This window comes from Trichomycterus rosablanca, chromosome 2 (assembly GCF_030014385.1).
Source record: "Trichomycterus rosablanca isolate fTriRos1 chromosome 2, fTriRos1.hap1, whole genome shotgun sequence".
In the NCBI taxonomy this organism is placed as follows: Eukaryota; Metazoa; Chordata; class Actinopteri; order Siluriformes; family Trichomycteridae; genus Trichomycterus; species Trichomycterus rosablanca.
The window spans coordinates 21,103,445-21,131,393 of NC_085989.1; positions in this window are offsets into that span (position 1 = coordinate 21,103,445).

Consider the following 27,949-nt stretch of genomic DNA (forward strand, 5'->3'; position numbering starts at 1 on the left):
AAGCTATATTAAAAAAAAATCTAGCAACACTACTGCACCTGATGCTCTAGTAACAGAATAACACACACATCCATTTGATTAATTAAATGTAAAAAGCAATAGTTGAGCCACAGTCAGAAATTGTATACACATACAGTGCATCGAAATAATCAGTGTAGCTCATAAAATGGCAAATTAATGCATGTTCAAGTCAGGTTTTCCTAATCAAGTCCCTGGTGAGAGTATATGTTGACGTTTACACAATAATAAAATCAATTATTGCATCTAATAATATCCACCAGATTGACGCTCTGTACCATTACGGATCATTCTCTGTTCTAGAAGCTGTCAGCAGATGTTGTGAGTTACAAAAATATCTTGCTTGTTTCCAAATATACATCTGTGCAAAGGTAGTGTCTATGATAAAAGTTAACATCAGATCATGATGCTTTTTATTGCTTAATAAAATGTGTCATTGTGCATTTGTCTTTGATTCAACATGCCATAAATTGCAGGTTTGTAAATCTCATTGTGTTCAGTTTTGTGGTGAACCGAGGTATTTTAGTGGCTTAATTTTGAAAGAATTGTTTTTCTGACTAATACACCCAATGTTCAGGCACCCATTATTTGCCCTTCTTAGAAATCCTTGGTAATGTTTGCAATTTCATCCCCTGTATTGTAGAAAATACATTGTACATTTTAGGAAATATTTTAGTTACTTTTGTTGGCAGTGAGTGCTTGGTAATTGCAGTAAAAAATAAAACTCGGCACTCGGATACATGCAGGTCAGTCATGTGGTTGTAATCGAAAAGGCAGTCTCTCTGGCCCAAACTGGCATTGAAACTGAAAGGGTAAGTATTCGGATGATTATCCTTGTAAACCCAGGATGATCAATACTTTATCTCACTGTGCATGTCAACTGATTTTTCTTGCACACACAGTAAAGTTCAAGAAAAGCTTATACAACAGCTTGTGTCCATCCTGGCATACTTTTTAAAAATACCAAATCTGAAAAATGAAAACAATTAATAACAGAATTTTAAGAATAAAAAGCAGATAAATAAACAATTAAACTAATTAGAAAGTACCAGAAAGTACCACATATTTTTTTTTTTTTACCTAATTGCATTACGCTTCCTCTCTACTGATGTTGATCTCTACTCTTACTGAGGAGAGTCGTGACTAACACACGCCCCCTCTGACACGTGTGCAGTAGCTGACTGCATCTTTTCACCTGCATGAGGCGACTTCATATGCAGATCAGCTTTATGTACGGAGAGACACACCCTGATCAACGTATTATCCCTCTCTCCATGCAGGTGCCATCAATCAGCCAGCAGAGGTTGTAATTGCATCAGAATGATGTAAGTGTAAGTGGCTTTTTGGATAAAAGCGTCTGCTAAATGCCGAAAATGTAAATGTAGGAGCTCAGACAGCCAGTATCGGAGCTAAGATTTGATCGGATGAACCACCTGATCTCCCACAAAAAGCAATTTAAAGCAATTAGGTGTGTTTTGTTGCTTTCATATCATTTACTGTAGAAAACTTACTGTTTATTTTACTGGTGAAAAAAACTGTCAATAAAATATTGGAATACCCAGAGAACTATATTAAACAACAGTGATTTACTGTCATTGATCTGCAGATACATGTTGATAGTACAGACAAGTACATCCAATCATTCAATTCAATTTGATTATAGCCTAGCCATTAAAAGTGTATTTTAAAAGTGATTTTAATATAAATCACGTATTTCAACGTATTTCAACGTGATTTATTTTAATTTTATTAAAATTTATTTTAATAAAATAAATTATATTATTTATTTTAATATAAATCACGTATTTCAACATACAAAATCGTATGTTCTTTTGAGCATTTTAATATAAAGATGTAAAGTGTGTAAGTTTCTGGGTGGCACAGTAGTGCAACTGACTGGCCCATTACCACAGAGACCTGGGTTTGAGTCTCTGTGGTGCCTTGTGTTAAGCTAAGTTGATCCAGTGCTTTAAAGTAACAGTTGGCTGTGTCTGAGGAAGGAAAGATAAAATTGGGTGTCACTTGACGGCCAGTGCAACAATGACTCCTACTGCCTGGTTGAAAGGCCGGTGTGTTCAGAAAAAGGTGTGTTTTAATGCTCTGTAGGAATCTGACATTGGCAGAGAAAGAGAACTGGTGGTTTTGCCTTGGTATCCTGTCCTTGTGATGGTGCAAGATACTTGAGCTGCTGGGGATCCAGGCTGTTGGAAGTCCAATACCAGCTCATACCAAAGTCTCAAAAGTTGTCCTTTGTCATTTTATGATGGTGGAGACTGACCAAGATTGACATGGGATTAGCTAGTGAAAAGTTAGGTTAGGTCAAGGACACGACTCATGAGGTTGTTGATCAGTGGCTGTATGAGTTTTTTCATCTTGTTCTTACCTTCTGGAATGATATAATGAACCTTCTGGAATGATCTCAGCAGTGCTGTTGTCTGTTTGGACAAGATGGGTTAATGTTCAGAAAGTGTGGTGGTCAAAAGAAATAAGCCATAGGGAGGTGCACTTGTTGTTGGTTCTAAACCCAGATCAAAATAAGAGGGTTGCTTCAGGGAGGATATCTGGCTGATAAACTGTTCCAAGTCTGGTAAACAGACCAGATCCATTGTGGTGACCACTAAATACATTTAAAACCAGATAAAACTCATCAATTACATTGTAAATGAACAGAGCTAGTATATCTGAATACACAGGCTTATGTTTATGTAATTTGCTATTTTTTACTTGTCTGCTAGCACAGAGTGTGCAGTTTCGAAACCCTTAAATATTTGGACCACAACAGTGGCTGGAGCTGAAGTGTTGAGAGTCTGTGTGAGGAGAAACATGTCGAACTGAAGTGTGAGGACAGGTGCAGCTTGATGAAGGCAGCCAAACAGCCATCTGCTCTAAAATGCTTCTAGCCCCTGGAAAGAAGCTGTCTCTTTTTCTTGCAGATCTGATTAATGTCTTTGTCTGCTCACCAAAATACATGTTTGACAGATGTGAGTTAGGAAAACTTGAAAGTCTGACAAATCAAACAATTCAACCAAGGAGTGAAGTCAAAATTATGACAGAATTGGCCGATCAGGTGGCGCAGTGGTAAAAACACACGCTGGAACCAGAGCTGGGATCTCGAATACATCGTATCGAATCTCAGCTCTGCCTGCCGGCTAAGGATGAGTGGCCACATGAACAATGATTGGCCTGTTGTTCAGATTTGGGTGGGACTAAGCCGGATGGGGTCTTTCTCCCATGACTGGTGCAATTACGACCTCTGCTGGCTGGTTGATGGCGCCTGCACAGAGATGAGAAAAGAGTGCTCTCACGGTGTGTCCTCTCCATACACAATGCTGAGCTGCACTACACTCGTCAAAGTGTAGGTGATAAAATGCATACGGCATGCTGCCCACGTGTCGGAGGGGGCGTGGGTTAGCTTCGTTTTTCTCAATCAGAGCAGGGATCGGCATTGGTGGAGAGGAAGCATGACGCAATCGGGCAACTGGACGCGCTGAAAAGGGAGAAAAAGGGGAGAAAATGCATAAAGAAAATATATATTTTTTAAAAATTCTGAGATAATTTATGTACTATGGATGTACTGTAAATTGTGTAGAATGACACAATCATGACAGGACAGGCAGTTACAGGTTACACAAGATCCATCAGTTCAAGTCTTTAATGTCAAACACAGTCATGGACAATTTTGTATCTTCAATTCACCTCACTTGCATGTTTTTGGACTGTGGGAGGAAACCGGAGCTCCTGGAGGAAACCCACGCAGACATGGGGGGGAACATGCAAACTCCACACAAAAAGGACCCAGACCGCTCTACCTGGGAATCAACAGTGAGGTGACAGTGCTACCCACTGAGCCACCATGCCGTTCTTGAAATATATTGTTAAACAATGCTAACATTTTTTGGTTATTGTTGTCAGAGTAATGTGAATAAAATCAGCTCAACCTTTACGCTGATTTTTTTGCCTGTTCTTGTAGTTCTGATATCTCTGACAGGTAATCCAGGGTTACAGCAAAGAAGAAACATGTTCAGTCTTTTAAATCTTGGCACATTTCTCTTGTTGACAGGCATAAAGCTATGAAGTTTTTTTTTTTCTCAGACAGGACCACTATGGCAGGGCAGGTTCACTGATCCTGCCACTCAACTACACTGACAAGGGTCAAGGATGTCTACCGAAACATGAACATTTAATAGTAAATGTCAAACTTTTGAAAACCTTATAGCTAGAACCTGCCCAGTAAATTATGTTTGTCAAAGCCACACAGAAAATATAAACTCAAGCAGTAGTGTTTTGTCTGTAAAATGGTTGGATTGTTGTAAAAATACTCTTCATACATACCTGTGCACATTATTCTTTGTAATACAAGTAAGAAAGGAGTCATATTGAATTCCTTTATAGCAAGAATAGATAACACAGAGGCAAAAACAACATCACACTGTTAGGTTCTGTGGCGTCAGGGGAATGTGCCATCTCTCCCTGACGCCACAGGCCTTACAGAGCAGTGAACGAGCTGGCTGAAATACCTGGCCAGCTCGTTAGGGCGAATGCGCTGCAGCTGTGTCCTGTGCCTTCCCCTATTTAAGGGATAGGCGCAGAGCTGCAGCCTTCGCATCTTCTGCGTTTGTTGGCCTTTTTCTTTCTTTCAGTTTGTTTGGCACTGCGGTGCCCTTTTATGTTTCTTTATTTGTTTTATCTCTAGACTGTGCCGCCGCACTGTGCCGCCGCCGCTGTGCCGCTGCCGCCGGGCCACCGGTATTGGGGCGCCACCAGGCCGCCGCCGCCGCCAAGCTGCCGCCATTTGAGGCGCCGCTGTCGTGCCGCCGCCGCCGCCTGGTCGCTGCCTTCAGGTCGCCGTCGGGCCGCTGCCGCCGAGCCGTCGAGCCGCCGTGCCGCCGCCACCATGAGATCCTGTTATCGCGCCCAGAGGAACGCGATCCCCTCCCAGCGTAAACCGCTGGTGACAGCGTCGCGTTCCGCTGTCTGGAGCGCTATTACAGCGGCCACTTCCCAGCCAACTTGGCTGGTGACAGCGCCGCTGTGTTCTGTAGCGTAATGACGCGGTTGCGTTCCAGCAATCCTTGCTGCCGACCGTAACACCCGGGCTTGTAAAAAGCCCGTGTTTTTTCCCCCTTCTCCGGCCAACAGCGCGAGGTTTTCCACCTCGCGAACCCGGTCGCTTCACCTCTTTAGTGCTGGGAGCGGTTTTGCTTTCAGCGCTGCTGTGGCAGGCTGCGTAAGCTCCCAGCCAGGAGGTGAGCGACCAGGGTTCGCGCCTCGCGCTTCCCCTTTTTGTTATTTGTGTTTTTCTGTTTATTTTCTTGTATATTGTGTTTATTATTTAGTAAATAAAACCCTTTAACCAACTTCCTCTGCATCCTTGGGTCCTTCCTCCCCCATTCATAACAGTAAGATGCGACCATTCCTGGACCCAGCAGAGGACCCCGTTCTCTCCCAAAAATTTTTTTGGGGGGGCACTCCCCCAGTGGCTCTCAGCCACTGGAGGGGACGGGACCGCCGGCTAGAGACCTCAGGAGAGGTCTCTTTAAGAAGGGGGTACTGTTAGGTTCTGTGGCGTCAGGGGAATGTGCCATCTCTCCCTGACGCCACAGGCTTTACAGAGCAGTGAACGAGCTGGCTGAAATACCTGGCCAGCTCGTTAGGGCGAATGCGCTGCAGCTGTGTCCTGTGCCTTCCCCTATTTAAGGGATAGGCGCAGAGCTGCAGCCTTCGCATCTTCTGCGTTTGTTGGCCTTTTTCTTTCTTTCAGTTTGTTTGGCACTGCGGTGCCCTTTTATGTTTCTTTATTTGTTTTATCTCTAGACTGTGCCGCCGCACTGTGCCGCCGCCGCTGTGCCGCTGCCGCCGGGCCACCGGTATTGGGGCGCCACCAGGCCGCCGCCGCCGCCAAGCTGCCGCCATTTGAGGCGCCGCTGTCGTGCCGCCGCCGCCGCCTGGTCGCTGCCTTCAGGTCGCCGTCGGGCCGCTGCCGCCGAGCCGTCGAGCCGCCGTGCCGCCGCCACCATGAGATCCTGTTATCGCGCCCAGAGGAACGCGATCCCCTCCCAGCGTAAACCGCTGGTGACAGCGTCGCGTTCCGCTGTCTGGAGCGCTATTACAGCGGCCACTTCCCAGCCAACTTGGCTGGTGACAGCGCCGCTGTGTTCTGTAGCGTAATGACGCGGTTGCGTTCCAGCAATCCTTGCTGCCGACCGTAACACCCGGGCTTGTAAAAAGCCCGTGTTTTTTCCCCCTTCTCCGGCCAACAGCGCGAGGTTTTCCACCTCGCGAACCCGGTCGCTTCACCTCTTTAGTGCTGGGAGCGGTTTTGCTTTCAGCGCTGCTGTGGCAGGCTGCGTAAGCTCCCAGCCAGGAGGTGAGCGACCAGGGTTCGCGCCTCGCGCTTCCCCTTTTTGTTATTTGTGTTTTTCTGTTTATTTTCTTGTATATTGTGTTTATTATTTAGTAAATAAAACCCTTTAACCAACTTCCTCTGCATCCTTGGGTCCTTCCTCCCCCATTCATAACAGTAAGATGCGACCATTCCTGGACCCAGCAGAGGACCCCGTTCTCTCCCAAAAATTTTTTTGGGGGGGCACTCCCCCAGTGGCTCTCAGCCACTGGAGGGGACGGGACCGCCGGCTAGAGACCTCAGGAGAGGTCTCTTTAAGAAGGGGGTACTGTTAGGTTCTGTGGCGTCAGGGGAATGTGCCATCTCTCCCTGACGCCACAGGCTTTACAGAGCAGTGAACGAGCTGGCTGAAATACCTGGCCAGCTCGTTAGGGCGAATGCGCTGCAGCTGTGTCCTGTGCCTTCCCCTATTTAAGGGATAGGCGCAGAGCTGCAGCCTTCGCATCTTCTGCGTTTGTTGGCCTTTTTCTTTCTTTCAGTTTGTTTGGCACTGCGGTGCCCTTTTATGTTTCTTTATTTGTTTTATCTCTAGACTGTGCCGCCGCACTGTGCCGCCGCCGCTGTGCCGCTGCCGCCGGGCCACCGGTATTGGGGCGCCACCAGGCCGCCGCCGCCGCCAAGCTGCCGCCATTTGAGGCGCCGCTGTCGTGCCGCCGCCGCCGCCTGGTCGCTGCCTTCAGGTCGCCGTCGGGCCGCTGCCGCCGAGCCGTCGAGCCGCCGTGCCGCCGCCACCATGAGATCCTGTTATCGCGCCCAGAGGAACGCGATCCCCTCCCAGCGTAAACCGCTGGTGACAGCGTCGCGTTCCGCTGTCTGGAGCGCTATTACAGCGGCCACTTCCCAGCCAACTTGGCTGGTGACAGCGCCGCTGTGTTCTGTAGCGTAATGACGCGGTTGCGTTCCAGCAATCCTTGCTGCCGACCGTAACACCCGGGCTTGTAAAAAGCCCGTGTTTTTTCCCCCTTCTCCGGCCAACAGCGCGAGGTTTTCCACCTCGCGAACCCGGTCGCTTCACCTCTTTAGTGCTGGGAGCGGTTTTGCTTTCAGCGCTGCTGTGGCAGGCTGCGTAAGCTCCCAGCCAGGAGGTGAGCGACCAGGGTTCGCGCCTCGCGCTTCCCCTTTTTGTTATTTGTGTTTTTCTGTTTATTTTCTTGTATATTGTGTTTATTATTTAGTAAATAAAACCCTTTAACCAACTTCCTCTGCATCCTTGGGTCCTTCCTCCCCCATTCATAACACACACAAAACGTTTCCTTCTTAGTGTATACTATCTTTCTAATAACTAGGGAGTTTGGTGGGTGCCTGCTGCATTTAACAATGTATTTATGTGCTTTTTTAAGAATTTGGCATGATCATCCAGTGTTCTTTACCATTGTTCACATTTTTTTATTAAACCTAATACCGTCATGCATGTCTGAAACAGAAAGAAATAAAAGCTTACAAAGAGCACAGGAGCAAAGATCACATTCTTTTAGTTACAAGTCATGATGATTACATGTGTGATACATCGATATATGTATTATTAACACCTATTACCTAAACAGAAACATTGCTTTTTAACTGCTACCAAACCAGATTGTGCTTGGCAGACAGCAGTTGTTTTACATATGTTACACCACTGGTACCTGTTTTATTAGTTGAACCCTAAAGATTAACTCCACCATCTGCTGATATAACAGGGGTACAGCATTACAGTTTTAGGTCCAACAAACAACAATTTAGGTTCTCTGGTGCATTTGGCTCCCAAAGGGAACCAATGCATGGCGACTCAAGGGACACTATGTTGGGACATACGAAGCATGTGACCAGATAACCAAAGTCGATGTTGCTCAACTTTGACATGTAGACTAGTCGAGCCACTATTGATGTAAGACTTCTTTTAAGAGTTCAAGAGAGGCTTTATTGTCATTTCAGCTATATACAAGTACATATTGAAATGAAACAACGTTCCTCCAGGACCAGGGTGCAACATAGAACAAAATCTATCTAAAATCTAATAAGGCATTAGTGGAAGAGTGGTGAATCTATCCTGGACTGGCCAGACTGTTAAGGCATTAGTGGAACAGTGGTAAATCTATCCTGGACTGGCCAGACTGTTAAGGCATTAGTGGAACAGTGGTGAATCTATCCTGGACTGGCCAAACTGTTAAGGCATTAGTGGAACAGTGGTGAATCTATCCTGAACTGGCCAGACTGTTAAGGCATTAGTGGAACAGTGGTGAATCTATCCTGAACTGGACAGACTGTTAAGGCATTAGTGGAAGAGTAGTGAATCTATCCTGCACTGGACAGACTGTTAAGGCATTAGTGGAAGAGTGGTGAATCTATCCTGCACTGGACAGACTGTTAAGGCATTAGTGGAACAGTGGTGGACAGACTGTTAAGGCATTAGTGGAACAGCGGTGAATCTATACTGAACTGGACAGACTGTTAAGGCATTAGTGGAAGAGTGGTAAATCTGTCCTGGACTGGTCAGACTGTTAAGGCATTAGTGGAAGAGTGGTGAATCTATCCTGGACTGGTCAGACTGTTAAGGCATTAGTGGAACAGTGGTGAATCTATCCTGGACTGGACAGACTGTTAAGGCATTAGTGGAAGAGTGGTGAATCTATCCTGCACTGGACAGACTGTTAAGGCATTAGTGGAACAGTGGTGAATCTATCCTGAACTGGACAGACTGTTAAGGCATTAGTGGAAGAGTGGTGAATCTATCCTGCACTGGACAGACTGTTAAGGCATTAGTGGAACAGTGGTGGACAGACTGTTAAGGCATTAGTGGAACAGCGGTGAATCTATACTGAACTGGACAGACTTTTAAGGCATTAGTGGAAGAGTGGTAAATCTGTCCTGGACTGGTCAGACTGTTAAGGCATTAGTGGAAGAGTGGTGAATCTATCCTGGACTGGTCAGACTGTTAAGGCATTAGTGGAACAGTGGTGAATCTATCCTGGACTGGACAGACTGTTAAGGCATTAGTGGAAGAGTGGTGAATCTATCCTGGACTGGTCAGACTGTTAAGGCATTAGTGGAACAGTGGTGAATCTATCCTGGACTGGACAGACTGTTAAGGCATTAGTGGAAGAGTGGTGAATCTATCCTGGACTGGACAGACTGTTAAGGCATTAGTGGAACAGTGGTGAATCTATCCTGAATTGGACAGACTGTTAAGGCATTAGTGGAACAGTGGTGAATCTATCCTGCACTGGACAGACTGTTAAGGCATTAGTGGAAGAGTGGTGAATCTATCCTGGACTGGTCAGACTGTTAAGGCATTAGTGGAACAGTGGTGGACAGACTGTTAAGGCATTAGTGGAACAGTGGTGAATCTATCCTGGACTGGCCAAACAGTTAAGGCATTAGTGGAACAGTGGTGAATCTATCCTGAACTGGCCGACTGTTAATGCCAAGTTCACACTACACAACTTTCCAAGTCGTCATGTCACTGTTCAGTTCACACTACAGTTCAGTTCAAAACTGGATCTCCTGTAATCAGGAGTGTTTCAAGTTGGTGTGGCTTTCACACTACATGACTGATCGGCGATAGGGGGTCACACACACTACACGATTTATCACCAACTGGAATCACAGGTGAGCTTCTCTGGTCTCCTGAACTACGTTTTGTCACAAAAACAAACGCAATAAGTAATGAAAGATTTAATGATATATTGTCCAAAAATGCACGTCAGCAAGAAGCGAGCAATCAAAGTTTGTGCGCTGATGTGCAGTGTAAAATCAAGGAGAAAAAATAAATGAATATGAGTGGATTTGGCTTGGATTGTTCTATAGTGAGTTGGAGGTTAATAAATATTGTTTGCAGTGCAGCGTTGGTGTTATGTTTTGTAGAGAACGATAAGGTCAGAAATACTGTATAAAACGTGTGTGTGCCGATGTATTCAAATATAAACTATATTATGCCCCTGTTCCACCTTTATACAACTCCTCCCCTGTGTTTCCCCTCACACCATATCTTAAGTTCTCATTGGCTGTTCGACATAGCATTCATTGTCAGTCGGGCAACTCAGACCTAGATATTTGACAAGATAGAAATCTCGCTTCGATCGCTGTGCGCTCGGCGAGCCGCTCGGATCAAGTTGTTGGGTAGTTCACACATAGTGATTGAGAGCCGAGTTTCAATCGCCAAGCGAACGCCGAGTTGCTCCAGTTGGCGAGCGAAAATCAGAGCAAAAATCGTGTAGTGTGAACTAGGCATAAGGCATTAGTGGAACAGTGGTGAATCTATCTTGGATTATTTCCAAAAACATCTAAAGAACATGTGTCTAGAAATTCTACAAAAACAGTATTTAGGGAAGGGTAGTAAGAACCACTAAGAACATCAGTGCTTGTCTGTCAAAAAATACCTGAAATATCCCCAAACCTAGACAGACGTATCAAAATTATAACATAAGGTCATAAAAGAGGGGTCAGTTACTTTTTCCACAGCTCTTTATAAAAAGCCAAATTTAATTATAGAACTTTAACAAACTCAGTTTCCTGTGTGTAGATTTTTATGTAATTCTAACATTTATTTTTGCATTTATAAGGTGATTTTTGTGGCAGTGGTTAGTTGATTTAAAAAGGGAACCTTTAAATAAAGATCACAGTTTGAGGAAACATCTATAACTTAACAACATGAAAAATGTTCTATTATTTAAGCAATTGATGAAAATATCAAAAACTAAACGTTCTCTGAGCATGTTTTTTAATAATTTGACAAATGTGCAACATTTACCACCCCCCTTATTTGAGAGGTACCATTAAGCTTCTCTTAAAGTTCAGTAGGTAATTAAGTAAAATGTCTTTTAAATTCTATTGACTGCAGATGCACCAGCTGCCAAGATAGGTTTAATGCATCTGAAGATTTTAAAGGCCTCTAAGCAATTCTGTCACGACGGGTCATACATTTTCATTTTGGCAGGCAAAGGCATTACACTTACGTAAGCAAACGCATCAGGCCGTAATTAAAAACTGGGGATTGTTTTAAATAATTCATCCATGTCTATTTAAGAGGCCACGTTATTAAAAAGCATTACATGTATTAGCAGTCCTGGGGAAATGATACTCAGCAGCAGAGTGCAAGGCAATGTAACCATGGAAACTGCCTCCAAACTTGAGGAAAATATACTAGCATCTATTTATCGAAAATGTGCCAAAATTCACACAGTTTGTTGGAAGCTGTGCATGCTTGCTGTCAAAAAAGAAGGCTTCCAAACATGCCGGTTGTGTTCTCTTATGCACGACAGTATGGATGAAATTTTTACAGATTTTTAGTTATACTAATTTTAAATCTTGTGCCATAGATTTTACCATAAATAAAACCTCTATAAACACTTACAATACTATACACTGATTAGCCATAACATTAAAACCACCTCCTTGTTTCCACACTTACTGACTGTACTGTTTCTACAATTACCCATATATTTCGCTACATACTTTTTTAGCCTGCTTTCATGCTGTTCTTCAATGGTCAGGACCACCACAGGACCACTACAGAGCAGGTATTATTTAGGAGGTGGATCATTCTTAGCACTGCAGTGACAATGACATTGTGGTGGTGTGTTAGTGTGTGTTGTGAGTGGATCAGACACAGCAGCACTGCTGGAGTTTTTAAATACCGTGTCCACTCACTGTCCACTCTATTGGACACTCCTACCTAGTTGGTTCACATTGTAGATGTAAAGTCAGAGACGATCGCTCATCTATTGCTGCTCTTTGAGTTGGTCATCTTGTAGACCTTCATCAGTGGTCACAGGACGCTGCCCACGGAGCGCTACTGGCTGAATATTTTTTTTGATTGGTGGACTATTCTCAGTCCAGCAGTGACAGTGAGGTGTTTAAAAACTCCATTAGCATTGCTGTGTCTTATCCACTCATACCAGCACAACACACACTAACACACCACCACCATGTCAGCCAAAAAAGTTCTTGTTCTGTTGGAAAGGAGAAGACAGTTATCTCAATTGGTGACTAAATAGTTCATTTACAAACTGTACTATAATCTAAATCACACCTCTCATAACTGTAATGTAAACTGCCTTAATTTGTTGTAGTGTTTATGAACACTTGCCAAAAAGCAGTCTGTAGATTTAGATGGGACAAAAATAGAGCATGTTCTTGTAACAATACTCCACTTTTTATATAAAATATGTAAATGTGTGAAATATAATATTCCATTAAGAAAAGGTTTTCCAAGGATGTAAACAACTTACTAATTATAGAAAGAAAAAAAAAGTTATTTTTGTACACATACAGTGAAAGTCATTTAAAATATGTAGACACTTCAGAATATAGAAGCCAAAATAATAATAGTAATAATAATAATAATAATAATAATAATAATATTTTCTATTAATAATAGCTCAGAGGTTAAGGTACAGGACTAGTAATCGGAAGGTCACTGGTTCAAGCCCCACATCTGCCAGCTTTCCACTGTTTGGCCCTTGAGCAAGACCCTTAACCCTCAGTTGCTTGCAATGTATACAGTCTTAGTTGTAAGTCATTTGGATAAACGTGTCTAAATCCTGAAAATGCAATAATCTTTTTTTAGTTTAGGGACAGTGGTAGCTTAGTGGGTAGAGCTTTGGGCTATCAATTGACAAGTTGAGAGTTCAAATCCCAGCTCTGCCATGCCGCCACTGTTGGGTCCTTGAGCAAGGCTCTTAACCCTCTCTGCTCCAGAGGCGCCATACAATGGCTGACCCTGCGCTCTGACCCCAGCCTCCAAACAAGCTGAGATATGCAAAAAAAGAGAATTTCTTCTACTGTACATCTGTATATGTATATATGACAAATAAAGGTATTCTATTCTATTCTATTGTAGTTCCTCTCGTGCTGTTCAGCACATTTGGCACGTTTTCTCCACTGCTGTCAGTTCTTTTCTAGCATAACAGCTTCATCTCAAAAGACATGTTAACAAGCTTACATTCATTTATGAACACCTAGAATCTCTAAGTGTTTTTAGGTCTTACTATCGTTCAAAGGGAAACAATGCATGGCCACTCGAGGGATGCTATATTGGGACATACGTAGAATATGACCAGATAATATGAGTAGTCAATGTTGCACAACTTTGACATGTTGACTAGTCGAGCCACTATTGATGTAGGACTTCTTCGGTGTAACAAATTGTAATATGGTCGGTGCAACAAATTGTAGAAACGGTGGTGACAAACGTTGATCATTGAAACGTTGTTTCGTTTGTGTAGATTGCAGTTGTAACAGCAATGGAGGTTTACAATCGCGGCTTGATCTTCAGTGAGATTAAGACTGCCTTCCATAAAGGTTGGAATTGGCGGAACATGGCTGAGGCTTTTCCGATGCGGGTTTGAATGTCAGCCTCTGGATCATTATCACAGAGACGATACTTCCTAAGTAGGTAAACTTCTTGATTGTGTCAAAGTGTATGTTCCCAACTGTGATATTACTTATGCAACCCAGATCTTTGCATTAATTTATAAAAGCACTAATTTGCAAACCGATCATATTGGCTTCATGGCTAAGGTTTGAGGTGGCGTTTTTTAGCTGAGTATCTTTCTCAGCCAAAAGATCAATATCATTCTCCAAGTCCAGGTCAGTCAGACGGTCATGATTGAGCCACCTGACGCCTGTACCCACATGTGCAATTGCCTTCTTTATGAAATCCAAAAAGATAGGATGAGAAATAGGATTGGTGACAGGATGCCACCCCTGCTGGAAGCTGGTGGTCATTTTGAAGAAGGTGTTATATCCTGTGTTGGTTTTCACAGAGCAGGAGGAGTTGAGGTATAAGAGGCTGGCGATATTTAACACATTGCATTATGCTATTATGTAGAGTGAAGATTTGATTGCTGCATGATAGGCTGCTTTTGAATTTCGCTTGCTTTTTATTAAGTCACTTATTGATAACATTCCATCTGTAGTAAGTCCATAGTCTGTCTGTCTGTCTGTCTGTCTGTCTGTCTGTCTGTCTGTCTGTCTGTCTGTCTGTCTATCTGTCTATCTATCTATCTATCTATCTATCTATCTATCTATCTATCTATCTATCTACACTGTAAGCCCGGAAAAGTTCAATCTACTTAAAAAATTTGAGGAAACCGGTTGCCTTAAAAAAGTTAAGTAATGTATAATGAAAACTTGAGTTAGCATAACTTAAAACTTTAAGTTATTACACCTAAAAGGCAAGTTGATTAAACTTTATTTTTTTGATTATACCAACTGCTTTTTCCAATAATTCTACTTATTATCTTGAGCTCAATGGACAAATTTAACGTTTTAAATATCAATTAGAAATGTTTATAGAAAAACAGACAGAATAATAAAATTATTTTTCTTTATTTCACTTCAGAAGTATTTACTTAAAATACAATATGTCAAGAAAACATCTTAAAAACTGTACAAACTGTACAGTACAAACTGATGAAACACAAACAGCTCTTCACAGTAACCATGAACCTGTCATCAGTTTCACACAGCGAGCTGATTTCTTAATGTTTGGCTGCAGCTCTCTAAAACAAAACAAAGAAACAAGAAACAGAAGTATTAATATCAACATTAATAACATTCATTTAAGGATTAAAATAAAGCAAGCCAGCACACTCTTTGCTTCGTATGAAGGCTAGCATGCTAGCATGTAGCCTAAACACGGCAAATAAAGCAGCGCTGTTTGATTATTTATTTAGTGTCAACATTAAGATCATTTATTTTAAACAAAATTGTTAAGTAAAGTACAACACTTACCAACATTGGACGGAAGATGAAAAAGTCCCATCAGACTGGTGTACATGCTACTCAAATATAGCATAATGAGGAAGAAAATGTTTGTCCATTTAGTTTAACAAAGGTTCCACTTCACAAAAGACATTTGAGAAAGACAAGTTTACTTTTGCAAAAAGCCTTAAATGAAAAGTAAAAAGTAATTTGCAACAACAGGTTACAAAAGTTAAAACAAATGGCTACCCGAACACAAGAAAATCATTTTTGACTGATTCACCAACAGCAAGCTGAAAAAAGGCGGGCTTACATGTAAATGGTGGCGTTTTTCTGTTTAATTACCTTAACGTAACTTTTTTAAGTTAATCTGATAGAAAAGTTTTGTTTTTTTGTTTAGTAAACTTAAATCTTTTAGCACATTTAAATGTGTACTCCAATGAGTACATTGTACTCTGCATTTTTTAGTAGAGCAAAAAAACTTAAATAATTTATGTAAGTTGTACTAAAAATGTTTGATTAGATATAAAGTCCGGGCTAACAGTCTATCTATCTATCTATCTATCTATCTATCTATCTATCTATCTATCTATCTATCTATCTATCTATCTACCTATCTACCTACCTACCTACCTACCTACCTACCTACCTACCTACCTACCTAATATATGCATTGATCAGCAATAACATTAAAACCACCTCCTTCTTTCTACACTCACTGTCCATTTTATCAGCTCCACTTACCATATAGAAGCACTTTGTAGTTGTACAATTACTGACTGTAGTCCATCTGTTTCTCTGCATGCTTTGTTACCCCCTTTAATGCTGTTCTTCAATGGTCAGGACTCTCCCAGGACCACTACAGAGTAGGTATTATTTGGGTGGTGGGTCATTCTCAGCACTGCAGTGACACTGACATGGTGGTGGTGTGTTAGTGTGTGTTGTGCTGGTATGAGTGGATCAGACAGCAGCGCTCCTGGAGTTTTTAAACACCTCACTGTCACTGCTCGACTGGGAATAATCCACCAACCAAATATATCCAGCCAACAGCGCCACGTGGGCAGCGTCCTGTGACCACTGATGAAGGTCTAGAAGATGACCAACTCAAACAGCAGCAATAGATGAGCGATCGTCTTTGACTTTACATGTACAAGGTGGACCAACTAGGTAGGAGTGTCTAATAGAGTGGACACAGTATTTTAAAACTCCAGCAGCGCTGCTGTGTCTGATCCACTCATACCAGCTCAACACACACTAACACACCACCACCATGTCATTGTCACTGGAGGGCTGAGAATGATCCAACACCCAAATAATACCTGCTCTGTGGGGGTCCTGACCATTGAAGAACAGCATGAAAGGGGGCTAACAAAGCATGTAGAGAAACAGATGGACTACAGTCAGTAATTGTAGAACACAAAGTTCTTCTATATGGTAAGTGGAGCTGATAATATGGACAGTGAGTGTAGAAACAAGCTTAATTTACTTGATATGCTGTATAGACTTGAGTATGTCACTTTTCGCATTGGTCTGAATGTGTCAGACTCATGTTGAGGTGTGCCCAGTCATTTCCAGCAAACAGGCCTGTCTGATCATGATCGATTGCAGTGTAATGAAGGCAGACATGGCTCTGGGTTTTGCAGAGCAACAACTTCACAGAGCAGCACTGACTGAATTAAATCAATTTAATTTACTATATCTATTCGCCCTTAGCAATAAAGCTCGTAAGACTCAGTCGAAAGCAACATTCCATGCATTCTATACCTTTTACATCACTGGTATTGTATCTTTTTCACAAAAGGCTAGTGTGGCTGCAGGTTTTTAAACCAACCAGGGATAATCTATGCTCAATGCAAGTGATAAAGTTTTAAGACCAAGATAAACTGATTAACCTTAGAAATGGGCTATTTAAAGCATTCAGCTATAAGCTTCTGACTTTATACTTCACTGGAGCAGCCATACAAACAATATGTTTTGTTTGGTTGGTTTTCATTTTAACCTTAGCCATGCCATTTATTTTTAAATATTTACTGGCACATTTATTTAGAATATAATAGCATTTTTTATAAATAATAAATAAATATACAATACGGCAACTTTTGATCTCACCAGAAAAATCTTTTTATGAATCGTCAGAAGAAACAAACATTGTTTGCTTGTCCAATCTTCAAAGCTAATCTGCTCTGACGTGACTGAATACAGCCACCTTTGAAGTAGAATAAAATGATAACATTGCTACCATGACAAAATGTTTGACAAATTATTGAAACTATTAATTTGTAGAAAAATTGTACATATGTTTAATAAAGAAAATGCATATACTGTATATGCATCGATCAGCCATAACATTAAAACCACCTCCTTGTTTCTACACTCACTGTCCATTTTATCAGCTCCACTTACCATTTAGAAGCACTTTGTAGTACAATTACTGACTGTAGTCCATCTATTTCCCTGTATGCTTTGTTGGCCCCCTTTCATGCTGTTCTTTAATGGTCAGGACTCTACCAGGACCACTACAGAGCAGGTATTATTTGGGTGGTGGAACATTCTCAGCACTGCACTGGCATAGTGGTGTTGTGTTAGTGTGTGTTGTGCTGGTATGAGTGGATCAGACACATAATTAAATACCTCACTGTCACTGCTGGACTGAGAATAGTCCACCAACCAAAAATATATCCAGCCAACAGCGCCCCGTGGGCAGCGTCCTGTAACCACTGGTGAAGGTCTAGAAGATGACCAACTTAAACAGCAGCAATAAATGAGCGATCGTCTCTGACTTTACATCTACAAGGTATACCAACTAGGTAGGAGTGTCTAATAGAGTGCACAGTGAGTTGACACGGTATTTAAAAACTCCAGCAGCGCTGCTGTGTCTGATCCACTCATACCAGCACAACACACACTAACACACCACCACCATGTCAGTGTCACTGCAGTGCTGAGAATGATCCACCACCTAAATAATACCTGCTTTGTGGTGGTCCTGACCATTAAAGAACAGGGTGAAAGCAGGCTAAAAAAAATTATGTAGAGAAACAGATGGAATACCGTCAGTAATTGTAGGACTACAAAGTGCTTCTATATGGTAAGTGGAGCTTAAAAAGGTTTTTATTATTAGTGTCAACAACAATCAGCCATAACAGTTAAACCTTAGTTTGGTTTATGAAGCTTTATCTTGTGCTGTCAAAACAGCTCTTGACATGAACTCCACAAGACCTCCAAAGACTTTAGCAAGTTCTTTAAGTTGTGAGGTGAAGCCTTTAGGAATTGGACTTGTTTGTCCAGCACATACCACACATGCTTGATTAGATTGAGACCTGGATAAGATCAACACCTTAAAACCCTTGTCATGTTCCTCAAACCATTCCTGAAATTTTTTTTTGCAGTGTAGCAGGGCACATTTTCCCGCTAAAAGAGGCCACTATTAGAGAATATTGTCACCATGAGGGGGTGTACTTGGATTGCAACAATGTTTAGGTAGGTGGTATGTGTCAAATTAGGATCCACATGAATGCCAGGTCCGAATGTTTCCCAGCAGAACATTGCCCTTAAAGTCCTTAAAGTCACTTACAATCTTATGATTTTTCTTGCCTCCAAAACATAATCTTCAAGAACTGATTGCTTACTTGGTTCCTAATGTATTCCATCTCTTGACAGGTGCCATTGTTTTGTGATTCACGTCACCTGTCAGTGATATTAATGTTGTGGGTGATCTGTGTATATGCAGTTTATCTGTTTAGTAAATAAGTAAACCCTTTTTAGGGCACAAGTTTGTCTAGATTTTTTAATTTGGGATCATTTTCAATCCCATCAGGAACTCAATAAGTAAAGAACGGCTTCATGGAGTACACTGGAGTACTTTTAAAATCCTGCTCACTGTAAGTTCTCTAGTGTATTCATTATTCCTCAGTGGGTAAAAAAAGTGTGCAAATGGCTCTCAGCAAACCATGGTGGACAAAGACTGATTTGCTGTGGCCTTTAATGATTATGCAGCCTGACAGTTGGTAGGAATAAAGATGCTTCCTCAGCCCCCACCTGCTGTCTTCTTATCCTCATTCTCTTTTCCTAATACATATGTCAGGCTGGCTGTCAGAAACAGTGCAGCCTACTAATTACTTAAGTAGAGACATAGGCCTGGAAGTGAAGGAATGATAGACGATTGAGCTAGTACACCATCCTCACTTTAAAGCTGGACCACAGAGGGCTGTTTGTTAGACACATGGGTGAGTATTTTCACCCAATACCCGTCTCTTGAAAGAAGAACTGTTCTTTAGCTCACTGACTTTACTGTACTCGACTAAAGCTAGCGCAGGGTTTAACTTGTCATGCTGTGGACTTAGGATGGAAGATGGCTAAAGATGGCTGTTCTAATGATGTAGGCCTTTATGAGGTTGTAGAGACTGAAGTGAGACAGCCAGAAGCTGACAGCCAGCTCCCAGTGGTCCTCGTGCCATTAATTTAATGAAAGCTTACTGCTTTTACAAGAGAGGCATTTTATATTTGACCTGTCAATGAATCAAAATGTGCTAGCTAGCTATCTCTATCTTATAGCTCACTCGACACATTAAAGTAAATATTAGAAATCTACAGAGGAAGAAAACCTGAGCATGAATTGTAGACTAGTCAACTGCAAGTTCATATTTAAATTTACAAACAACACATTTAGCAAGGGGAAACAGCAGTGGCATCCTAGTGGGTAGAGCTTTGGGCTATCAACTGAAAGGTTGAGAGTTTGAATCCCAGCTCTGCCATGCTGCCACTGTTGGGCCCGTTAGCAAGGCCCTTAACCCTGTACAGGGGTGCCGTGCAATGGCTGACCCTGCGCTCTAATCCTAGCTTCTAAACAAGCTGGAATATGCAAAGAAAGAATTTCATTATATGTATATATCACAAATAAAGGCATTCTAAAATCTACCTCATTTAAAATTGCTACTTGTTTAGCCATTTAGACATTGTTTTAATGATGCTTCATTGTCGTTCTCATCGGAAGTATTATTTTGCAACATGGTGACAAAGCAAAGCAAATAGTTGTTAGTTTTTTGTTAGTAATTTGGGTATATATACAGTGTATCACAAAAGTGAGTACACCCCTCACATTTCTGCAAATATTTTATTATATCTTTTCATGGGACAACACTATAGAAATAAAACTTGGATATAACTTAGAGTAGTCAGTGTACAACTTATATAGCAGTGTAGATTTACTGTCTTCTGAAAATAACTCAACACACAGCCATTAATGTCTAAATAGCTGGCAACATAAGTGAGTACACCCCACAGTGAACATGTCCAAATTGTGCCCAAAGTGTCAATATTTTGTGTGACCACCATTATTATCCAGCACTGCCTTAACCCTCCTGGGCATGGAATTCACCAGAGCTGCACAGGTTGCTACTGGAATCCTCTTCCACTCCTCCATGATGACATCACGGAGCTGGTGGATGTTAGACACCTTGAACTCCTCCACCTTCCACTTGAGGATGCGCCACAGGTGCTCAATTGGGTTTAGTCCATCACCTTTACCTTCAGCTTCCTCAGCAAGGCAGTTGTCATCTTGGAGGTTGTGTTTGGGGTCGTTATCCTGTTGGAAAACTGCCATGAGGCCCAGTTTTCGAAGGGAGGGGATCATGCTCTGTTTCAGAATGTCACAGTACATGTTGGAATTCATGTTTCCCTCAATGAACTGCAGCTCCCCAGTGCCAGCAACACTCATGCAGCCCAAGACCATGATGCTACCACCACCATGCTTGACTGTAGGCAAGATACAGTTGTCTTGGTACTTCTCACCAGGGCGCCGCCACACATGCTGGACACCATCTGAGCCAAACAAGTTTGTCTTGGTCTCGTCAGACCACAGGGCATTCCAGTAATCCATGTTCTTGGACTGCTTGTCTTCAGCAAACTGTTTGCGGGCTTTCTTGTGCGTCAGCTTCCTTCTGGGATGACGACATGCAGACCGAGTTGATGCAGTGTGCGGCGTATGGTCTGAGCACTGACAGGCTGACCTCCCACGTCTTCAACCTCTGCAGCAATGCTGGCAGCACTCATGTGTCTATTTTTTAAAGCCAACCTCTGGATATGACGCTGAACACGTGGACTCAACTTCTTTGGTCGACCCTGGCGAAGCCTGTTCCGAGTGGAACCTGTCCTGGAAAACCGCTGTATGACCTTGGCCACCATGCTGTAGCTCAGTTTCAGGGTGTTAGTAATCTTCTTATAGCCCAGGCCATCTTTGTGGAGAGCAACACTTCTATTTCTCACATCCTCAGAGAGTTCTTTGCCATGAGGTGCCATGTTGAATATCCAGTGGCCAGTATGAGAGAATTGTACCCAAAACACCAAATTTAACAGCCCTGCTCCCCATTTACACCTGGGACCTTGACACATGACACCAGGGAGGGACAATGACACATTTGGGTACAATTTGGACATGTTCACTGTGGGGTGTACTCACTTATGTTGCCAGCTATTTAGACATTAATGGCTGTGTGTTGAGTTATTTTCAGAAGACAGTAAATCTACACTGCTATACAAGCTGTACACTGACTACTCTAAGTTATATCCAAGTTTCATGTCTATAGTGTTGTCACATGAAAAGATATAATGAAATATTTGCAGAAATGTGAGGGGTGTACTCACTTTTGTGATACACTGTACGTATATGTATATATATATTTTAAATACCGTGTCCACTCACCGTTCACTCTATTAGACACTCCTACATAGTTGGTTCACCTTGTAGATGTCAGAGACGATCGCTCATCTATTGCTGCTGTTTGAATTGGTCATCTTCTAGACCTTCATCAGTGGTTACAGGACGCTGCCCACGGGGTGCTGTTGGCTGGATATTTTTGGTTAGTGGACTATTTAGTCCAGCAGTGACAGTGAGGTGTTTAAAAACTCAATCAGCGCTGCTGTGTCTTATCCACTCATACCAGCACAACACACACTAACACACCACCACCATGTCAGTGTCACAGCAGTGCTGACAATGATTCACCACCTAAATAATACCTACTCTGTGGTGGTCCTGTGGGGGTCCTGACCATTGAAGAACAAGGTGAAAGCAGGCTAAAAAGATATGTCGAGGCACAGATAGACTACAGTCAGTAATTGTAGAACTACAAAGTGCTTCTATATGGTAAGTGGAGCTGATAAAATGGACAGTGAGTGTAGAAACAAGGAGGTGGTTTTATGGTTATGGCTGATCAGTATGTATATATACAGTATATATATATATAGTTCTTTTTTTATGCATTTTCTCCCCATTTTCCTCCCGATTTAGCACACTCAATTTTGTCTTCCGCTGATACCAGATTGCATCCAAGAAGAGCACATCGCTGTACACGCATCTTCCAACATGTGTACAGCCCTCCGCTTCTCGCCCCTGCTTTCTGCACAAATGTCTCTTCCGCCATTCAGGGTCCTTACACAGCGTATGAAGACCCATCCACCCACACATAGTTTGGCCCCCACCCTGCAGATATGGTGGCCAATTAGTATCTGCTGCAGGCACTGCCAATTATGCCCACGAGATGGCGCCCAGCAGACCGTAGACAACACCGAGTTTCGAACTGAGGAGTTCAGAATCTTGGTGCTGGTGTGCAAGCAGAATATCCCGCTGCGCCACCTGGGCACTCTATATAGTTCTTTTTTTACGCAAGATTTGTTTGTATGAGCTCCGCACAAATGGATTAGTAAAAGAACACCATGGAGAAAACCACTGCCCACTTTTAAAATGTTACAGTTCTTGGAAGGTTTAACAACTTTATTTAGTTGTAAATAGAAGTTGAACGTTAAAAGACATTACTCCAAAATGCATCAAGGGCTTACTCCAGTGGTGACTTTGAAAGTACAATTATCAGAAGTCCTGAAAAGTATAATTATTAGGTGTGTTTTTTATGACAGTCTAGGATCTGAGCTTATATTATGACTAAATCAGAAATTCAGAAACTTTCAAAGGTTTAACATCTTTTCTCCTGTAATGGAATGTGTCAGTCACAGGCTTTTCATCAGCGGTGTACACGTGTGGTTAAATATGTAAGGTTCAGCTCCCACATTCCACAGAAGGCACAGACCTTTGATTCATCATGCAGTCCCACCTTATTCATTCAAGCTCCCTCTCGCTTTCTGCCTCTTTTTAGCTTATAAAATGCACTCAGCTCTATGCTGAACATACCTAGGGCTCTGTCTGTCTCTCATCATGGGTCATGCCACCTGTGTTTACAGGAAACCCACGGACACAAATTAGAAGCCATGTAATGAGACACATGAAATTTTTATTACATCTCTTGCTGTGTGAAGCACTCAAGTACTCTCTTTTTTCCTCTCCCATCAGACATCATTTTTGAGCACGATCATAAATACATCTGAAGCAGATTATTCTTTTTACTGTTAGTGTATCTGAGCTTGGATACACAACGATTCAATCAACTAGATGGAAAAGCTAACAAAAATGTGACTGCCCATTATAGTTTGTAAACAGCACAGCTACAGATTCCAGCCAAAAGTTGTTCAGTAATTTAAAAAATGTCAATCATTTCTGTAATTGAATGTAGATACATTTTATTTATTTATTAAAGCCAGACACAGCCATACTAGGATTTTAAATGAAATTGTCACCTTGTGTATCCCTTCTATTTGAACAGACATGTTTAAAAGTCAAGACATGATTTGGAGCAATTTTTAATATTTTATTTATTGCTGTTAATAAAGAATGATGGAACTATTAAAAAAGCAGGCTGAGTTGCAATAGAACAGATGTAGTATTGGTTATCACAACATAGCATTAGTGAGTTATTTTGATAGAATATGGCAGTTCTATGCTCTTAAACGTTAAACTAAGTGCTCACAAACTCAGAGACTTAAATAGAAAGTTAATACAATTTAACTCAATTTAAATGCAGTAGCATTATGCCTAGTTCACACTACACGATTTGTGCCCTGATTTTCACTCGCCGACAGGTCGCTGCTAGATGTGGCAGCTCGGAGGCAACTTGGCGTTTGCTCGGGGCTCGAAACTCGGCTCTCGATCGCTATGTGTGAACTGTTCAAGGACTCGATCCAAATGGCTCACCAAGCTCTTGTAGACTCAAGAAAAATATCTAGCATGTTAAATATCTGGACCAAAATCATGTAGTGTGAAAGGCGTTGCGAGCAGGTTGTGAGTGGCAACGAGTGCTATGTTGAACTACAGCCAATGAAAACGCAAGATACGGGGTGAGGGGAAACCCGGGGGAGGAGTTGGACAGGGGCATAATATAGTTTCCATCAGAATACATAGGCATACACAAGCTGTACAGTGTTTGTAATCTTATCGTCCATGCCAAACTGTAATATCCATGCTGCATTGCAAAAATATTTATTAACCTCCAATTCACTACAGAACAGACAATCCCTGCTGGTCGCGTAGCCCAATCCAATCTGATTCATTTATTTTTCCTACTTACACATCAGCCCTCAAACCACTTTGATCGCTCGCTTATTGTTGATGTGCATTTTTGGACATTTTATCACTAAACCCCTCGTCACTTCTTGCGTGTGTTTTCATGACAAAACGTAGTTTGGGAGACCAGACAGAGTCGTCTGCGGTTCCACCTGATGGTAGATCATGTAGTGTGTGACCCCCTATCGCCGATCAGTCGTGTAGTGTGAAATCCACAATGACTTAAAAGACTCCCTAATGTAAGAGATCCAGTTGTGTAGTGTGAACTGTACAACGATCTGACAGCTCTGAAAGTCATGTCGTGTGAACTTGATATTAGACAGCTTGGTGGGAATTCCCAATGTTCAGGTGGTCCTATGTAATATTTTTCAGTGGAAATCATTTATAGTTCCACTGAGTTGTGCTTTTCTTTTTCATGTATAGGCACATCATATTTTGCTTGTTACAATATGACTTAGGGAAATAACAAGCTAAACGAGGCGGAAGCACATTGATGTACAATGCACAAGCTCCCAGAACTGGGACTAAGAGTCTCTGAACCTTTGGGATGCTCCGGTTGGATAGTTAATTAAATTCTAAACGTTGTCTTCAAGATTAATTCACATGTGTCACATCCACTTCCTATCCAAGTCTTAACAGCTTTCTGTTTCCTACTAACCTTCTAAAAATCTTCTTTTTTCAAGTGTTCAGGTCATGGCATTGACAAAGTAAAAAGTTTTGTCCTTATATAAAAGCAGCTGCAATGCCACACTGGCAGATTCATTCAGATCTGAAGGACTAAGACTAGCCAGACTTTAACTTTCTCTGGACTTTTTTTTTTACTCTGACTTGTCATTGACCTCACAGTATTGGTCTTCATTTTGTCTTACTTAACTCAAGATGCCATGTTGTCATATATTTAGTTAATATTTTACTTGTTCACTATTTTATATACAGGCTATTCACAGTCTTGGACTTGTTTTGATCTGGCAAAGGTGGTTTTGGCTGCAGCTCTATGTTTTTAATCCTGTCACTGTAGAGTATTTCTTTTGATGGTGATGTTTTTTGGTCTTGTATGGCCTGTTTATATGTAGAGAAAAGCCTTGGCAGTATATCTACCTTTGGTGAGAAGTTGTACCTCTGCTCCTCCAGGCTGCCTCTCAGTTCATTGTCTCTGCTTCTGGCATCCTCAGATTAAAGGCAGTGCTCTGAGTACTGCTTCTCTTTTTTGCACGACAAGTGATGTTTTGTACACTGAATGTGCCCAGACTAAAACACAGAAAACCGGGTTATATTATTAGTGGGTGCAAATATTTTATTTAATATTATATCTACAATAAGTAATCTTTACTGTTCCTGTACACTGTCGGATGAAGGCTTTACAATGTGTAGCAAAGTACACATACTTGTGATGTTCTTTCTCTGGCAAGAGCTACAAAGCCAAGCGATTCCAAGATTTGGAAACTTGCTATCTAAAATGAAACCTGGCCTCATCATTTAGTAGTTGTCTTCCTATATTTTATTATTATTATTTAATTCAATTTATATTTCATGTAAGAATCAGTGAGAATCAGTTTCTTTAAAAAGGTCAGTAGCAAACTGGGTCATAGTTCAATCAGATTAAACTTTAAGCGCAGCTTCAAGCGGTAAAGACCAAGCATCAAAGCAGTAAATGTTATTGTGCAGTCTTTGTGCATATCATGTGAATGCAACTATACTGAAATGCCAAATTGGTAACCATTCAAAGGTGTGATACCTTGCAGTGGACCAGAACCCTGTCTAGTTTGTATTTCTGCTTTGCACTTGTTGTTCCCAGGATAGGTGTTAGATTAGATTATTAAAAATTATGTGGCATGGTGGCTTAGTGGGTAGCATTGTCGCCTCACAGCAAGAAGCTTCTGGGTTCTATTTCCAGGTGGAGCGGTCTGGGTCCTTTCTGTGTGGAGTTTGCATGTTCTCCACGTGTCTGTGTGGGTTTCCTCCAGGTGCTCCGGTTTCCTCCCACAGTCCAAAGACATGCAAGTGAGGTGAACTGGAGATACAAAATTGTCTAGGACTGTGTTCGATATAATCTTGTGAACTGAAGAAGCTTGTGTAATGAGTAACTAGCGTTCCTGTCATGAATGTAACCAAAGTGTAAAAACATGACGTTAAAATCCTAATAAACAAACAAACTTTACTTCTGTCTAAGTCATTAACACAATTTGCCTCACTGCCAGCACTTTGAAAAGGTCAGTAACAAACTGGGGGCAGTGACAAGGGGTAAAGACCAAGCTTCAAAGCAGTAAATGTTAACTGCTTCACTTCATAGGAAACAATGGCACAGCCAACACAAATGTAGTTTTGATGCATATTATGTGAATGCAACTATACTGAAACACCAAATTGGTTAGTTATATTGCCTCTAAGACTGAATGGATAAGTAACCATTCAAAGGTGTGATACCTTGCAGTGGACTAGAATTCTGTCTAGAGTGCATTTCTACTTTGCATCTGCTGTTCCCAGGATGGGTGTTAGATTGCTATAGCCCTGACCAGGTTAATTAGATACTAAAGGTGAATCACTTATTAAAATTAGTTTAGAATGTAGCACTAATTTAGCATTCAGTACATCAATCAAATCTATGTTTTGAAGGATGCTATTGAGTATTTTATTTACCTATAACATGGTATAACTCTTTGAATATTACAGTGGAATAATAACTCTTGGAACATGGAATATTGGAACATGCATCTGGTTTGATTCGACTGATAAAGCTCAGATCCTTTCAGAAGGGTGACTTTTTTTTTTCATCCCAAGTACAATTCCTTTGCTGTTTTCACCACCCCCACACTAGCTGAAGAGAACCACAGGTTCTTTACACCAGCCAGAAGTGGATTCTCACAGAGAGATGTAAAACGGATATGTAGCCTACCTCCACTACTACAGCAAATGTCTTAATCAGACAGCAGAGGTTACCTCATCCAAACTTTCCTTACAAAACACAGCCTGTTGTGTCAGTTGAGACAGTAGCACAGTTATGCCACCTGACCACCCAAGTGCAGAAAGAGTTACCGGGAGCGTTTTACAGTATAAACGGGTTTGAATAAAAAAACAGACACAACACATAGAAATAGCAGTCTCATATAATACTGGATGTACATGAAAGTTATATTTGATTGATTGTTTATTAACAGCATGTATCAGCTATAAAGGTGAGGGACTTAATGCAACATAAATCACCTAATAAATTTTCAAAGTAGATCCACAAATTGCAGGTACAAGCTAAGAATTATGAAATGTTTCAAAAGGATTAGACTTAGCTGTCATGACATTGGGTGTCAAACATGGACAGATCACATTGCACAGCTGAAATACTATCTTGCTGACAAAAGTAGACAGGCACTATATAGAATTGTTAATAAAAAGCCCTGAAA